We start from the raw sequence: 19,646 nt of genomic DNA, 5'->3' as shown, positions 1-19,646 counted from the left end.
GGTCGAATAGATGTTATGGTTCATACCGAAGGTCATTGGGTTTAAATTTCTCATTGAAAAGTCATATGTAATAGTTAATAATACTTTAGTTGCTACTGGCATTGGCAACAAAAGGGTGGTTACTCAGAGAGCAGATGATTTTTTAGAGTGTCACACATTGGCTATGAAAGGAAGAGAATGTCTCAAGGCTCTTGATTGTGTTGTATTAAAGATGAATTAAAATTGATCTATTAGTCCTCTTAGACCTCCTTTTCTTATTTCTTTTAGATGAGAGTGTCCTTAATGAAGAGAAATTGAGACAATTGTTGTAACAAAAGCAATAGGACTAGTATTTTCTAGAAGCATTAAATGTAGATTTGGGTGCAACATAGATTGAACAACTTATCCACCCCTTGGCGTGGTTGCATTTTTATATTGAGTTTGCTTTGTCTATGTCAACAAATATCTCTTTCAGAGAAGTGATTAATTTGGATAAGTCTTATGGTGCACTTTAGCTTCATTATCCACCTTTTGATAAAGATTGGTTGCCTTTACAATCATCACTCTCAAAGTCATATCTTGTTGTTTTGCAACAGATGGAATTTTGAGTTGTCTTTCCTGCAACTGAGGAACCCCATCGAGTTGCCAAATCTGTAGACTTGTCTACAACATGATTCTAGTTTTGTATTCTTGCTACCTTGGTTTATTTCATTTTTTCCTCAAAATTATTTTGGAGCATTTTATGTTTTGAAATTAGATGGTGGACTTGTTTGTTGCTTTGACATGTGTCAAGTTGATGAAGTTTTTTGAAAACTTTTAATATATTTGCCTTTCTGAAATTGCACACGACTACCACCTTTTTTTTGTGCACCTTTTCCTTTTTCAAATGATTCAAGTTACTAAGATTATGAAGTGCTATGGTGTGTTTATATCCTAGAGATTCAAGATTTATAATGAAAAGAAAGGAAAGAGAGGTCCACTGACTTACTATATCACCCAAAATGAGTAGAGGACTGAGTGGAGCTAACAACTTGTTCACATGGTTCAACCTTTGGTGCTAAGGATTGTTGTAACAAAACAATCATGGAGGTGCAGTTGGTGTTTCATCGAATGGGTGATAAACTGCTCATGATGAGAAAAGATCGTTAGTGAAGATGGTTGCAACGGTTATCAGGGTGATCTTTCCATGTATTATGGTGTGGGAATCTTTCTATTTTTAAAAAGTTTTGGGATTTGGGACTCAGGCTTCTATAAGAGGTTTTCATGTTTTAATGAAAAGGATTCAGATCTAGAGAATTGGAAGTTAGCTATAAGAATTTTATGCTTTAAAAGACTTTTCTATAATGCTCAGACTTCAATTTCAACTACAGGATGATTGAGGAAGATATTGCCTAGATTTCCTATTATGTGTATTTAAATCTTTGAAGTGAGTGTTTGAAATTTTATGTGCAAGTGGGTATATTACATTGTCTATGGTTTTAGCTTTTACAGTTTCATTTATGGGATATATGTTTTGAATTATGTGTGATTATACTCTTTCATCATCTTATATTGTTATGATTTAAAATCACTCTGCGAATCTGGCAAATCTGAATGGATAATATCTAAAAGTAATGAAGAAATATGTGTTTCTATTCAGCCTTAATAGATGTATCTCACAGGAAGATCTAAATGTTACATTATGTGTCAGGTTGAGCTTATATGTTTTGTTCTCTTTCTATCAATGAAGAGATAGTGGTATTATGTGCTGAAGTCAAGGAATTACATGTTTTCTTCATCCTAATTCTTATTTTTTTTAAAACAAAATAATTTGTTGATGTTCTACCTTAATTTTGATTTGTTTTGTAAGTTTTCCTCTCTTCCCCTTTTTCCCCAAATCAGTAAATGAAGAGTAAATGAAGAGCTGGCTTGCAAAATCTCAAAGGTTGTTTAGTGAGGCACATTAAGTCCCCAATTCACTAAAATTCCCATAAGACTATTTCTAAGAGTGTAAATTCAAGGATCAACACTTACCTTGAGACAAATTTTTATCCATGTTAAACAAGTAACCTTTTTCATAAAAAAATACAAGTGATGGTAGTTTTTTGTTTTATCATGGTACATATCTAGCATGCTTAATAGTCTTTACTATCCCATCAAACATCTTGATTTTGACCTCTCCACCAATAGCTCAAATTGTGTTGTCATTTCCAATGTAATTATACCTCCATCACATGACTAGTGAGAGGAAAACTAGTCCCTATAAAGATTCATGTGAAAAGACACTCCAGAATCAAGAATTCAAACATGAATCAATAAAACTTTGAGATTTACAATGAATACTTCTCCATCTTCCAATGGTTTTTTGAACTTCTATTTTGTTCACCTTAAATACTTGTGAACTAGGATGATTTTAATTTACTTTGGCAGCGTACATTTCCTTTTGACAAGCCCTATTTTTTTTAATTCTAGTATTTGACTCTTTTTTACCCCTTGGATTTGGGCCTACTTTGTCCATGCTTAGAATTTCCTTTTTCCATAGTTCTTCCCCTTGTAATTAGGGTTTCATGAGAAGAAGGACCTTAGGATATCTTCCTCTTGAATCTTAAAAATTACTATGGCCACAACATCTTTAAAAACATTTTTTCCACTTAGTGTTAAGTTACCAAGCATCATAACTAGTTGATCCCACTTTTCAAGCAAAGAAAACAATAATATTGTTATCATGTTGTTCAATTTCCCCTTTATTGAATGCAACTTGCTTACCAGTGCATTGAAATGATTCAAATAATCTATGATTGATATAAAAGTACACATCCTTGAGCTATACAATTGCTTGCATATTAGAATTTTGTTTGCAAGTGACATGGTCTCATATGGATTTTTAAGCATATTTCACAAGTCATGTGATGTTTTCTCCTCTACAACATTGAATGGAACTAAATCTACCAAAGATAAGTAGATTGTTTTTTAGGCCATGTTATCCTTTTCATCCCATTCTTTTGATTCATGGATAAAGGTTTTGATATTATCCCTTTGAAATTCAAGGCATATCCATCCTTCACCAATAACTCTTGAACCTTTAGTTTCCATAGAGTAAAATTGGAATTATCAGGTTTGGCCACCATGTTTCCTATCATTGTTACTTATTACATATATAAGATCAAAAAGTATTTTTTACACAAAACCATAAGCTCTAATACCAAATTTAGAGTGACAATAATAGTACAACATTAATAATGAAACACAATAAAAAAAAACACATAAATTTACATGGAAAACTTGGTAATGGACAAGGAAAACCCATGGCCAAAGGTCTTACGACAATTTTATTATCTCAAGAATAATTTTCTATTACAAAAATTTGAAATTCATAAGAAAAAAATGATAAATTGCCATAAGACATTCAAATTGTTTAATCCTCTTGAAGAAGATAAAAATATAAAGTGTATCTTGATCAATGACATGATGTAGACATGTCATATGACAAAAAATAATAATTCCCCCCAAAATTGTTCGGCTTAGCTTCACAACCTTATCAAAATACCTTCAATGTGGCAAGGGGGATACACACAATCCCCCTACAACCCCTTAGCCTTCAAACCTTCATAGTAAATTTGGGACTTCAACATGATCAATATGTATGATTCACTACTATAGTAATCATCATCAACTACATATGTAATCAATGATGGATTAAAAAAATTGATTTCACATACCAATAAGTTCCTCATCCTTTCTTGTCCATTTTTTTTCTAAGATTCATTAGTCATCTCTGCAAACTTTTCTTATCTTCTAATAGTTCTTCATTTATCCCTTTCGTCCAAGAGATCTTCTAATTTTCCATTTCCAAAACTCATACCTAGAACTATTGAATTTATCAATATTTGGATGGGATATGTTAGTCACCACTTCGACCACACATGGATCTAAAAATCTAGTAGACCAATAGCTTCCATTATGACTATAAAAACCCACAAAACTCCAAGAAAGGAATGTCTAACCAAGTCAAGGATCTAATATCAAATAGGTAAACTAATATAATGTAAGCACTTGCAAGTAGTGAAAAAATTAATTAATTGACTAAGGCAACACATGATTCACCTTCAAACTAACAAGAGGAAGCATGGAAAAATATCAAATGTAAAAAACACTATATATATATGAAGAAACCCTTTTAAAAAAAAATCCACAATAAAAGAAACATTGATCTTGTATTAATGAAGAATAAATCTATTACATCAATGCATTATATTCAAACTTTTTAATCTAGAAAAATTCTAGAAACATCAAATGGTAAATACACTAGATATATATATATATGAAGAAACCCCTTTCAAAAAAATCCACAATGATAGACATTGATCTTGTATTAATAAAAAATAAATCTATATTCTATCAATGCATTATATTCGAACTTTTTAATCTAGAAAAATTGTAGAAGCATGCACAGTTTTATTTTCTGAAGGCATGGGCTCTTTCCAAAGGTCGACCATGTGGAGGGAGGTCTTGCGGAGGTTCAATTACTTAAAAGGCACTGGTTGCAACTTCTTTATGCCCATGGGCCACTTGTCCAAAAGGGCAAATTCATCGGCCACACTTTTATGAGTCTTTCTAAAATCCTCGAGGGAAGCTCCCCAAAGGATTGCCACTTGTCGCTTGTTTGGGAGATCGAGATAGAGAGAAGATAAGATGTTCACAAAGCTTCCATCATCATGTTGTGTGTCATTAATGCAAAGATTCAAAAGCGTGGTCCCCACTAAGTTCGAAATTGAATTTTTGAAAGAAAAGTAAGGGAAGGCCAAGTGGTAGCTCATTGCGAGACCTCAATTTTTATAAAGATCTTCAAGCATGTCCATGATTGAAATTGGTAGAATGGGATGCCTAGCAGATCATAAAAAAAAAATCAAATGGCATAAACTTTTGAAAAGAAAAGACGTGCAAAAAACATTTCATTCCAAAATGATGAAAGGTTAGATGGTGGTCATTTCCTAGCCGAAGGTGTGAGTCGTTGTGAAAAGAATTCTTCATGCAAAGAGTTGCAGCAGCAATTATGATTGTTGAGGACACACTACAAATGTGTAAGAGACAAGATAGTTGTAAAATCTTGCCATCTCTAGTGGAATGTTGAATATGGAAGCAGATGGGTCTCTTATTTGAAGAGGTTCTATAACTTGTAAACATTGGCAACACTTGATATGAGAAAAACTTTTGTAATTCCCTTCTTTTGAAAATAAAAGAATTTTTCAAATTCTAGTAAATTGGTGCTTATGGTTTGACCTTAGCCTATTAGTTCTTAGATTGGGCATTGGACTATACCACACTTACCTTTTTTTCTGCTTTATTAAATTGGTATGTTTTATGTTGTTTAAATGTAGGAGCACATGCTCTTTACTCATTTTGACTTTTTCATTTCAATTAATCCAAGGATAGTGGTTTATCTAGTGGAATTCATTATGCTAGTATTCTTAGATTTAGAAATAAACTATGCCACCTAGAAATAGATCTTTTGTTAATGGTTAATTATTGCAAAAATCCCAAAGAGGTGCTCTAATTTTCTTTGAGTATTGATAGATGCAATTCACGGGATGACTTGAAAGTGATGCTTTACATCCACATGACTTTGTGCATTTTGTTCTTCTCTAACCAATGAGGAATTGTGGTGTGAGGTGCTCCTCTCCAAGAAACTAACGTCCATCTATTCTTTTTTGCAAAAGGGGATTCGAGTGTTGTAAAAATATTTGCATCTAACACTTTGCCTTTGTTTAAGTTTCATTTCTTTTTCCTCTCTCCCTTTCCTCCTCTCTTTCAAATTGAAGAGCCGACTTCTAAAATCTTGGAGGTTGTTTTATAGAGCGCAAAAGAGGTCCCACACCTGTGAAACTTTTTGACTGACCTTATTTAAAGGGAAATCCTTATTAGGGACCAACAATTTTTTCCGGCGTGCTTGGTGAGACACAATCTCACAATCACCTGATTCCTTGTGTACTCTTATGCATTCACTCGTTAAAAGGTGTGATTCAAATCCAATATTTTCCCATGATCATGATACATATAAATTGCATTTCCTCTCATCTTCAGGGAAACTTCTAAGATAATTTTTATCCATACCTCACTTCTTGCATGGAAGGGTATTTTGTTCAATATGTATCCTCTCCCCTTTTCATGAAAATGGAGAAATCCTACCCATGTGTTCCAAACTCCTCATCAACAAACTTAGCTCCCATGTTTCCAAATGATAGTAGTTCCAACTACGAGAATATCAAGGAGATCATGGAGAATTTTTAGGATCAATTAAGATCCATTGAAGTGGAGGAACTAGGATATCAAAACCAGCTTGTGTATGATGCCTTCTTATGGAAACAAAAGCAATAAAGACAAAGAAGAAAAGATCAATTGTTTTATGCCCTAATTGTTGTAGAACATAAAAAAAAAAGGCTTGCATGAGAAGAAAAAGGCCTTGAGCCTGATTTTGGTCGAGGAAATCTATGTTCCTTTCCATACTTAAGACATTTCTTTCCTCCACAAATGTGTATTTTGGACACCATCTCACTCTTTAAAGATGGAAAGGTGGTCTGGAGATCAAGCTAGACTCATGAAGAAAGTGAGGAAAGACACGAGCAAGGCAATTCCTCATGTCCATTAGCAAGGAAGGAAAAAGGAAGATCTATGTTGACTCCAAAGGTAATCTCAAAATCACAAAAAGATGAAGTAGATCTCATTGAGCATCTTCAGTGTAATACAAAATCTAAAGATGAAGCAAGTATCAACAAGAAGCATGAGGTTGTCACCGAAAATCCCAGAAGGTCTCTTGAGGATAATACAAAAGGAGAAGAAAGAAAAGAAGAGATGAATGATGTAATGCCTGCCAAAATACCCTAGAGAAAGTAACTAAACTAAGCAACAAAGAGAGATAATTTAAAAAAAAAAAAAAAAACATCAACTAATATAACATAGTAACTATTAGTACTTCAAAACCATAGATTAACTTCACATAAATTCATAGAACATCATGAACATAACCACACCATAACAACATATAACGCAATCAGAAACAACATCATAACCATTATCATCTCAAGACGTAGATATATATATATATATTCACTCTTTCTCGTAGGGTACTTTAACGTCACTACTTACTAGCAACAACATATAAACACATCCATATTATGAAACCATTAACATCCTTTTCATTTAAGTTCTACTCAATTAATTTCTTCCCGTCATGAGAATTATGAGCTATTAAATACATATCTTCTTAACCCCATTAACTTCCTAAGTTAATTTTGAAGTACCAAATCAAATGCTCCTAATTCCCATATCCTACCATTATTCCTCTCTCTCTCTCTCTCTCTCTCTCTCTCTCTCTCTCTCTCTCTCTCTCTCTCTCTCTCTCTCTCTCTCTCTCTCTCACTCACACACACACACAAACACACACACACACACACACACACACACACACACACACACACACACACACACACACACACACACACACACACACACATCTTCTCCTACATCTGGAACTATATTACTTCCTAAGGATAACCATTACACACTTCATGAAGATTAATATCTACAAACATATACAAAGAGTATTGCAGTAAGTACTATTCTTATTTTCAAACTAGGTTCTCATGCAACAAGACCAATTTAAGAACCATATGATACAACAAGAATGCACATAATCTAAACATTCAATTTCCTAATCCAAAATAATGAACATTCCTTTACTACATAGGTCATACAAAGATTACACCATCTCATTCTATCATGTCATAGTCTCATCTTACCTTGATGAATACTAAGAGGGGGGGATGAATTAGTATACCAATAATTACTAAACTTAAACTCTTAAACAGTTTAGCAGTTAACCGGTATAACAAATTTACTACCAAACTGGTTAAGACAAATGCAAACCAAACAGCAAATAGAGCATTCACCCACAAGAGCACAATCACCATAAACACAAGAGGTTTTGATGTGGAAACCCAAATGGGAAAAATCATGGTGAGATGAAACTCACAAGTAACTATTTGCAGAATGGTAACCAGACCGGTTAAGGTCATACAATGTTCTTCACTAGAACAAATCCTGTTAGGAATCTCAATCTCTGTTAGGAGATAAGTCCGATTAAAGACTACCTTGTGAGAGGATTTCAGATCCACAGTTGTGAACCACCTTGTTAGAGGATTTACAAAGGCTTTGCCAGGCCTACCCGATTAAGGGTTTTAGACTTGTCGAAGATGTGAGTAATCAACAAGTGAGTGATCTAAATACTAGCACAATATGCTTGGTTAGATCCTCGATGGCTCATTGTTAATGCATTTCAACATTACTTCAGTCTTCACTATCTCCACACTCTATTTCTTCACACAACCCTAATCTTCTCTTCTATGATCACACATACAGAAAACTCATTAATCACCTTAAACCCTAACAACAACTAATACCCTAGACATGATGTCCTTATAAAGGAATCTGATTTCATGTCGGTCCAATAGGATTACATTGCAAGTTCCTAGGTTCAGTGCATCTGGACACATTTGGTAACACGACACAGAATCACCGCCAAAGTGTCGGCGGATGATAACTCATCACAAAAATACCAGTTGGTAACTCATCACAGAGTAATACCGGTTCATACATTTTAACTGATTACTAATTGTCAAAATGAAGACTGGGAAAAATGATAGTTGCTAATCTCCAACTCAATTCTGGCAGATTGGAGCTAAAATCAGTGAACGGTTTGCCCATATACAGTAAAGGAATCATAGGGCATCTTAAAGGTGCTTATATAGGCTTGCAAATCAGATTGCATTTTTTCCTTCTGAGCAAGCACATCATCACAGAATAGATGAGGTTGGCTTATCTTACTGAGCAGTAATTTCCCCTCATCCATAGGATCTCTTATGTCTTTCTTCTCTTTCTAAAGTTCACATCGGAGCTCATTCAATTTCTTCACTAAAGCAGTGTTTAGTGCCTTGTGATGCTTCTTCTGTGCATTAGTTTCAGCCACATCTTCCAAGCATTGTACCTGGTCCTCTACGACCATGCATAAAAGTTTTAGTTGTGCTAGAGAGGAATCGGTACTGGGGAGGGTGGTACCAAGAATCAAACTGGTAAGAGTTTCAACCGTAGTTTGGATAACATCTTGCTCCTTATTCCTCCTTATTCCTTCTAGTCGCTCTTGGGCAAGCTTAATGCTTTGCAACAGCTTCGATTCATTTGCAGATTGGAGGTCAATAGGACTGGTGATGTTAGCTGGTTTGGCTTGACCACTGGTTGCCTTTGGGGTCTCCACTTGTATGCTCTTTGTCGCTTCCTCCTTCTCTTTGGCTCTTAGCTTTTCCTCTTCTACCTTCTTTTGCTCCTCTTCTTCTTTCTTTCTCTTCTCTTCTTCCTTCTTTCTATCTTCTTTCCGCTTTTCTTCTTCTTTCTTCTTCTCCTCTTCCTGTTTCCTTCTTCTCTTCTTCTTTTCTCTTCTCCTCTTCCTCCTGTTTCTTCTTCTCTTTCTCCGCTTGCTCTTTGTCAGCCTTTTCTTTGTCCTGTTTCTCCTTTTCTGGCTTTTCTTTTTCTAGTTTTTCCTTGTCCACTCTCTCTTTATCAGCCTTTTCCTTTGGTGCATTCGAAGTGATATTTGCACCATCCAAAGCATCAACGTTAATAGGGTCCATTTGTTTAGTGACTGGTTCTCCTTTAGTATCATATACCTCATCCGGTTTTTCGGTTTTCGATTGTTGCTCAGCCTTCTTATTGGCTTCAGACACTTGGTGCAATCTCAGAGCAGCTTGGGCATGAGAGTGCGTATCTTTTACCACTTCAGGAACTTTCCCTTCTAGTAACAAGAGTCTCCTTCTTCTCATGAAGAAGAGGCCTTTGTATTTATCCATAACTTCATAAAGTTCTGATATTGACACATCAGGAAAATATTGTGCAAATATTTCCTCTCTTATTTCCTATTCCTTTTCTATGGCAATGCGCCATTTGTTATCTAAAGAATTATATAAAAAATCTGGTGTCACAGATTTAATTTTTGATGGTGACCAGTCATTAATACATAAATATTGAATGACTTCTTGTTCAACTTCCTCTTTCTCATTGTCATTGAAATCATCAAAACATTCTTTCAAGTCACTAAGCAATTTTCTTCTTATGTTCTTGATAGTCCTTTGACATTGTGTCAATGGTTTGTAAGAAGATATATCAATATTTACCGGTGCAGATGAGTCAAGTTCATTGTCGGTTGTCTTTGCCTTCTTCCTGGTTTGCCTAGTCTTCGTAGGCTGCATTTCAGGTTTTGTATCCTCAGAATCTGGTGAGTTGATCTTGCTCCTCCACTTTCTTTTGAAAACCTTGGCCGGTGCAACTTCTGGTTTCTTCTTGGCCAGTGACCGCTTGGTCACTTTAGGACTTGCTGAAGTAACCGGTGTCGATACCAATGGCACTGCCTTTCCCTTCTTCACTGAAGGTTCTTCAACCGGTTTAATCCTTTCCAAGTATGTGTCGGTTCTCTTCTTCTTAGGATCAAGAGGCGAGGCAAGTAGGGTAGAGGCATACCTGTCTAGCATGTCATACATCACCTCATATCCCATTGGTTCTACTTCCTCCTATCTGGGCTCCACCACCTCCATTATGAACTCATCTACTTTTATGGTAAAGCAGATGTCCTCTTCATATTTCTTAACAATGTCTCCAGATATTCTCACCCTCTGGCTCATCTTCCACTTGAATTCATCAAAGTATTTATTCAAGATTTTTGGAGATCTAGTTCCCACCGCCTGAAGACTTTCTCTGATTTGTTTGGTGACCGGTTGGTTAGAAGACCATTGAATATCATCGACTCCCAGGAAATAGCCTTGAAAGTAGAAAAATAGGTCTACCAAAAGTTGTCCAAACCTGAATGTTAAGGCATTGTCCTGTTTGATGGACTTTAAGTTCAATAGAAGTTGTTTTTGCAAATAGGTACATAGATCAAATGAGGCATCTTCCTTGATCATTTTGTAGGCAACATTCACCACAGCAGCAGAGACAGAGTTAATTCTGGTAGCATAGAACGTCCGGTATCCTATCACCACACAAGCATACTTGACCAGATCGTCCTTGATGGTATTGACGGTCATTCCCTATTGGTCGCTCATAGAACCAGTGAGCTTGGTCATTTCCGTCTTAATAACTTTTCTTAGGGCTAGCACTTCTCCAACGTTACAGAAACCAATGACAGCATGAATTGCTTCCAGTGTGATGTCATGTGTCTGCTCAAGATACATTTTGTCACCATGCACTCTACTTAGGATGATGCAGATGTGATCTTCTGTGAATTCTTCAAGAAAATAGACCACATTGTGAAGTTTCTTCTTTTCCAGGATGCTGAATTCAGGCTTGATCTTCTTGTCATCTCCACAAAATAAACTTAACTGTGAATGGATCATTAGGGATCCTAGGTCTTCAATTTTTCAATTAATATAATCTGAAATTCCTTCCTCAACTATAACACCAGTGGGTATCTGGGATAGGGAATTTTATTTTATCTTCCTTTGTATGAAATCTGCTGAATCAATAGGTGCATTTGAACTGGAGTGTGAAGCACAAGCCATGACAAACAAAGAAACTCAAAAAATACCTTCGCGAATAGAGATTTAGAGCTTTGACACCATAGCTAGCAACACACCACTTTGATCGCTTGGAACACCGCTTAGTGTTCTTCACTTGACTGATTGATACTTTCTCCATATTCTACTTCAATGTTTTTGAAATCTCTCTGAATCGCAAAACAAATCACCTTTGGTCACTCTGCACTTGAGAATTTCTTTGCTCGCAAATTGATAAGTGAAAATGACTTGAAAATTCCTTTTAAACAAATTCTTCACCTACCATAATAAATGCTCCACCATTAGGGCATAAACCTTAATTTTTCCTTTTACCATTTCCGGTCTTCTGCTGATTGACAGGTAACACAAACTGGTTAAGGTCTTTTACGGGTGTAAACCGGGGGTTCAAAATATTTCACCGATTCGCTCCTCCTAAGCCTTTCAAAAGTCGAGTTTGCCGGTTCAGAGATTTACACACTAGGTGTAGAAACCGGTTCTTCTTGTGACACTTCTTCTGGTTTCCTTTTCTAGGTTTTCTTCATATCTTCTTAAACAGTTTTAACATCAATACTTCCTTCCAGGGTGACCGGTATATCATCCGATATGTTCTTTCTCATCCTGCAGATTCTAGCAGTGTGACCCGGTTTGTTGCAATGATAGCAAACCATTCCAGGTGCTCTCCAAGGTCCATTATTCATGTTTCCATTCTTCCTTCTGCATGTTGCAGCAGTGTGACCTCTACCATGACAGATCATACAGGTTGCTCTCCAACTGGTTGTCGTTTGATAGCCGCCACCACTTGACTAATGGTCATAAGCATTATACCGGTTTGGATTCTGATTCTTAGAAGATTCAGAAAAAGCTCCTTGACTTCTTTGAGGATATCTTCCAGTGTTGTATATAATAGACCTGCATTCAAATGCTCTATGCCCAAACTTGTTGCATGCATAACAGTTTCCATTGAATCTATTGGATCTAGGCTTGTCGTTTAAGAAATAAGGAAAGTTATTATAGGCCTTATTTCTACACACATTAGCAGTATGTCCTTCTTTTAGACAATTAAAGCAAACAGGTTTAAACTTTTTCTTACCTTTATCCTTTGATGTCGGTTTCTTCTTTGATGCTCCATCTTTTGTTCCAGAGGTCTCACCTTCCTCATAACTAGAAAAACCAAGTCCAGTGGTATTCTTTACCGGTTTTGTTGATTCAAGCTTTTGTTCTAGCTTAACAGTACTCTTATTGAATTTGGCAAGTATTTCCTTTGGCTCAGTGAGTTCCTTGGAAATAGTAGCATTGGATTCCTTCAAGGTTGCATTCTCAGAAATAGCCATGTTTAGTTGACCTTGCATTTCTTCTTTTTCCACTTTACTCTCTCGGAGATGAGCGGTAAGGGTATAGATTTCTTGCTTCAGCTTGGAGATCTCATTATCTTTGTCTTTTACCAGATCTTCAACTTTCCTTTGGTTTGCAAGCTCTTGACACATTCTGATTGTCAGTCCTTCCAGTTCCCTTCTCAGGTTGGCATTAGACTCATTCAGTTTTTCAACTTCTTCAACTAGGGCTTCCATGTCCGCTTCATCAGAAGAACTATTTTAAGTAAGCTCCATCAGTTTCTTAGCATGCTCTCTTCTTTTTTCCAAAGAGGCCTTATATTTGACTTTGAGTTCATCAAAGGCTTTCTCAGTCTGAGTGAGACGATGAGTAAGTTCCCTCATAGTGTATTCCCCCATATCTCCTTCCAAGTGGTTAAACTTATAGAAAGGTTGGATCTGATACCAATTGATGAATACTAAGAGGGGGGGGGGTGAATTAGTATACCAATAATTATTGAACTCAAACTCTTAAACAATTTAGCAGTTAACCGGTATAACAGATTTACTACCAAACCGGTTAAGACAAATGCAAACCAAATAGCAAATAGAGCATTCACCCACAAGAGCACAATCACCATAACACAAGAGGTTTTGACATGGAAACCCAAATGGGAAAAACCACGGTGAGATGAAACTCACAAGTAACTATCTGCAGAATAGTAACCATACCGGTTAAGGTCATACAACGTTCTTCACCAGAATAGATCCTGTTGGGAATCTCAATCTTTGTTAGGAGATAAGTCTGATTAAAGACTACCTTGTGAGAGGATTTCAGATCCACAGTTGTGAACCACCTTGTTAGAGGATTTACAAAGGCTTTGCCACGCCTACCTGGTTAAGGGTTTCAGACTTGTCGAAGATGTGAGTAATCAACAAGTGAGTGATCTAAATACTAGCACAGTATGCTTGGTTAGATCCTCAATGGCTCATTGTTAATGCATTTCAATATTACTTCAGTCTTCACTATCCCCACACTCTATTTCTTCACACAGCCCTAATCTTCTCTTCTATGATCGCACATACAGAAACCTCATTAATCACCTTAAACCCTAACAACAACTAAAACCCTAGACATGATGTCCTTATAAAGGAATCTGATTTCATGTCAGTCCAATAGGATTACATTGCAAGTTCCTAGGTTCAGTGCATCTGGACACATTTGGTAACACGACACAGAATCACTGCCAAAGTGTCGGTGGATGATAACTCATCACAAAAATACCGGTTGGTAACTCATCACAGAGTAATACCAGTTCATACATTTTAACTGATTACCGGTTGTCAAAATGAAGACTGGGAAAAATGATAGTTGCCGCTTTAGTTCCTTCATACCGCTTGAGATCCTTGAACCGCTTGAGGTCTTCATACCTCTTTGGGTCTTCATACCGCTTTGGGTCTTCATACCACTTGAGATTGGTAAAACACTTTCTGCAAAACACCAATAGTCTAAAGACTATAATACATAATACTAGTTGGAACAAATACTGGTTGAGCATAGCTCATACATACAAAAAGTGATCTCAAAGCAAGTATGTGTCCATCAATGACAATCACAACATCATCATCAAAAATGCTTATCATGTGGTTTGTAACTCAAGAAAGATGTGATAGTAATGAAGACTATGTAATCAGAATCTTGTGAATATGTGTAATAGGTCTTGTAGTAGATGATTTCAAAATGAGATGTATTGGATGAGATTGTTGTAAATGGCTATTCAATTGTGTATGTAATTCTAGATTAGAAAGGAATTAAATTATAGTGATACAATTGGATTGTCTTGTGTAAAGGTTCTCATGCAACAAGACCAATTTAAGAACCATATGATACAACAAGAATGCACATAATCTAAACATTCAATTTCCTAATCCAAAATAATGAACATTCCTTTACTACATAGGTCATACAAAGATTACACCATCTCATTCTATCACATCATAGTCTCATCTTATCTACATCTTGTCCTAATGCATATGCAAACAACATAAAATTGCATAATCTCTTAGAATTTGCAATGTCATCATGATACAATATACTATCTCAACACATAGAATCCAACTCTGCATAATGAAGAAGCATTGAGTCCATACAAATCCACAACTACTCATACATTTCCATATCTCAAGGATAACCAACATTAAAGATTAATATCTTTTAAGCCAAGGCATGCATGATCATTAACATATTCACTACCATCCACAAGATTTACACAAGACAATCCAATTGTATCACTATCATTTAATTCCTTTCTAATCTAGAATTACATAATTGAATATCCATTTACAACAATCTCATCCAATACATCTTGTTTTGAAATCATCTACTACAAGACCTATTACACATATTCTCAAGATTCTGATTACATAGTCTTCATTACTATCACATCTTTCTTGAGTTACAAACCACATGATAACAATTCCAATTACATAGAATATTCTCCAAGATCCATCCACATGATGAGATAATATAAATTCATATCCATGTACGCATACATCCAACAAAGAACATCCCAATGGAAGAAGGCATCAAACCACCTGACCATGTGGAACCAAATAGGAACCACCCCCTATACTAGGAGATGACATGGGGTTCCAAATCACACTCAAGACCTAGGCTGACGCCTAACAACCAAGGGACTCAACAAGACATCCACAAGAGACAACAACCATAGAAATGAATCAAATTACATCACAAGGCTGATCATAAATCAATAAACTCCTAGAGGCATGATTAACAAATCAAGGTATAAGGATAATGGACACATGAAGGGAAAGAGTGTCATCACATGCTATCCTCAAAATAGAAGGGGCCAAGCCACACCCTCATAGACATGTGAAGATATCTCAACCTTGGAGTGGCCACAAAACCATTTATTATCTTGATTTAGTGAATTCCTAATTAACCAAACCCATTAATCATTTATTAAGGTTATCACTTGCAATTACAAAGAAAACTCTTCATGTGGTTCCAACAAGTCTAGACCCCCTCCTAAAGGCCTAATGCTCAAGACCCTGGTCCACACATGCAAGAGCCCACTCTCCTAACCATGGACCATAAACTTAGTGTAAACATAACAATAAAATCACATGAACATTCAATCCAAAAGCATAAATGATAGCCATAATCAACCACAAAGAACCATACACCAAATACCAAGCCATATAGCTCACAAAGTCAAATTACAATAGTAAAAAATCTGTTGGCAAATGCACACTCCAATGAGAAATTGTAGGTGATTGAAGGTATTGTCATTGATGGCAACCTTACAATCATATGATACCGACAGGCATCGACACCGATAGACTCTACACCGGCATACAGTTCACCGACACCGAAAAGAAAGATTACCGGCACCCTGGCCGACATGAATTTTATGTAATTGTATTTTGTATTTAATTGTAAAATCTTTTTGTAAGCCGACATGGCGGATTGTAATATGACTCATATAAGTATGAGATCTTGTAGATCATTTAGGAGGTGTATGTATGGAAGGATTATTGCAGACCTAATGTGCGAATTGTAAGGCAGATTTTGGATAAGGGTTTATGATTATTGCAGAGCTTAAACCAGTACTGAACCCGGCATAGCAAATGCTGATTTGAAGTAGTACATGACATTGGATTTGTATAATCCATTTTTGTAAGTTAGTGAGACTTCTTTTGTAACTAAGCAGTGAGATCTAGGCACTTGGCCTTCCTACATGTGCAGACCCCTATTGTAACAGTAATATTCTCTTATTGGCCAGTAAGTGAATATTGTGGGTCACAAATCCCACTGAGGTTTTTCCCACACTGGGTTTCCTCGTTAAAATATTGTGTTATGGTGTGTCTTTCATGTTGTGCTTATTGATCTTATTTGCTGTATTAATTTTAGTTTACCGGTACAGAGTTTTGGTATGCTTTTCATATAAGTGCAGAAAATTCATTAACCGGTTAGATACTGATTCACCCCCCCTCTCAGTATCTTTGGGAATCCTAATAATTGGTATCAGAGCCTGATCCTCTACTTTTAAAAGCCTAACAACTTGACGAAGATTCTGACACTGGTAGAGATGGAAAACTTGAGAAAGCAATTGGAAACAAGTCTTTCAGACTATGGTGCACAAAAAGTGAAGAATATCAAACTTGAAGATGATCTGAAGGATGCATAGGTTATCATTCAAGGAATTCAAGAGAATCTCACTATTGCAAGAAACAAGAGAAGAGAAATTTGTGAAAATATGCAAAATGATGATGATGAAAAGGAAACTCTTAATGATCTAGTAAACAAACTAAGACAAGAAAATAGTACAATGAAGAATGAGATGCAGGATATGACTATGAGATTTTGTAAAGAGACTAAAAATTGGAAGAATAATGAAGATGACTTGGTTAGAAGACTAAATGATGCTGGAAATGAAAACACAAGACTCAGTCATGAAAATGATATATTGAAGACATATTTGATGCATATACAAAATAACACAAAATAACTCATGAGACAAAAAGGAATCTTGGAGAATGAACTGGCTACTGCAAATCAACACAAAGATAAATTTAAGAAAATTTCAGAAGAACTTGATGACATGCTGAAGAATCAGAAACCTAATGGTGATACAAATGGCCTTGGCTTTGAAGTTGGTGAAAGCTCCAGTACTGCAAACAATCATGATCACAGCAAACCAGTAAGACAACCTAATGCTTACAAATTTAATGGGAAATTCTTTAATTGTAACAAGTATGGTCATAGAGCAAATCAGTGTAGATCCAAAAATTATCAGAACACTAATACACCCACCAGTCAATGTTCTAAATGCAACAAGGTTGGTCGTAATTCGGAAAATTGCAGAATGAATGTAAGATGTTATGTTTGTGGAAGATTTGGACACTTATCTAATCAATGCAAAACACACACCGGTATAGGATATGGAAAAGTTATTCAGAAAAACAATGTGACTTGTTATGCTTGCAACAAGATTGGACATATTGCTAAATTTTGTAGAAGTAAGACAATACCGACAAATAACAAAGGACCCAACTTGAAAGGTAAAGAAAAGGTTGAAGAGGTAAAGAAAGAATTCTCAAAACAATGGATCAGAAGGTCAGATCAGAATGTTGATGGGAATACTCCTCCACCTGCAGAACAGAGTATCACTCCACCGACAGGAGACTCTTCATCTAACTGAAGGAAAAACCTTTGGGGGGTTTGGAAACAAATTGAAAAACATGCTAATATACCCTCGGTTGATGGTGAGAAGTTGAATTACTTCTTTACCGGCAGATGAGTTAAGTTTTTGACTTAACCGATAGGCATTAAATGTGGTAGTTGCAAGAAATAACATTATAAAGCAAGTGTTTTGGCTCCTTTTCGAACATTCAAATCTCTGAGAGCACGAAAATCTCGAGCGAAGGAATCCTTAGCGAAAAAGTGAAGCAATTCATTCAATCACTCATCCTAAAGGCAGATTAAGGTATTTATAGCTATGAATTCTTCATTTGCACCTGAATTTATTGCAAACCCTACTGTGATTGAAGTTATCAAGCGCCCTAGACCCTTATTCAAAATTATTCCTGAAATTGCAAAGAAAGGTGATACCCTAGGAGCATTTTTGAAAATAACTAAGGGAGTAGTTTATGCAAAGGATTCTAAAATGTATATACATTGTCATATTGAGGAACTAGGAGATGATGAAATTAAGAACATGTATAGAACTGTAATCCATGATGCAAATGGTAATATCAAACCGGAACACAAGGTTGTGGAAACCCTAGGTTTTGTGGATATTCTTAACATCCCTGATTTTCCTAAAGATGTGATAAGGATTGTCCTAAGCAGAGTCCATGGTGAATTCTTTTGGTTGGATTCCAGCCATAAGATCACTAAAGAGGCAGTTAGGGCAATAACAGGCTTACCTTCCATCAGGAGCACGCCTGATAGAACTAAGAAACTTTCTAATGACATTGTGATGAACTTAACCGACACAACATTTGACAAAAGATCCCTAAGAGTCAATGATGTGAAGGACATCAATGTTAAATTTGTCAGTATAATTCTTGGCTATAAGGCTACACATGCAAATAGGTTAAACTCAGTATCCAGCCTATGTATTAAAAGTGCATTTGACATGGTGAACGATAATACAAGAATAGATGAGTGTGAATGGCTTAAAGATGAATTGATAGACAACCTGAAGAAAATCAAAGGTGATAAGAAGGGAACTTTCAGATTTGGTAACTTGCTTGTGTGTTTAATGCTATACATTACCAAGGAAGTACCCGGTATTGGCAGGAAAAACTTTGGTTTTGATATACCGGTAGGAAAGCAATTGTTGGACATATTAAACAACATGGGAGAAGATAGAGAGAAAAATATAAATGAACATTTTCAAGCACTAAAGGCTAGAATGAAGACAAGAATAAGGCTATCTCAAGCAATCATTGATAAGTATCAAAAAGAGATATGCTTTGTAATTAAGAAAGATGAAATTTGGATGGAGGCAGTTGTCCCTAGGACTATTTAGGTTACTAAGATGGGATATGAGACATATGATAACATAATTGAGACTTATGCAAAATCCCTCCTTGAAGCCCCTAAGGAACCATCTGAGAAAGTTTTTGGCAATGCAGAAACAATTGAGAGTGGTATTCAATCTTAGAAAAGAGTCAAGAAAACTGAACAAATAGTGAGGAAGGGGACGAGGCAGGCGAAAGCAATAAAAGAAGATGTATTGAAGAAAACTGGTAT

Source organism: Cryptomeria japonica, chromosome 1 (genome assembly GCF_030272615.1).
Source record: "Cryptomeria japonica chromosome 1, Sugi_1.0, whole genome shotgun sequence".
Taxonomy (NCBI): Eukaryota; Viridiplantae; Streptophyta; class Pinopsida; order Cupressales; family Cupressaceae; genus Cryptomeria; species Cryptomeria japonica.
The sequence above is the reverse complement of the archived record's forward strand: the minus strand, read 5'-3'. Positions refer to the sequence as shown.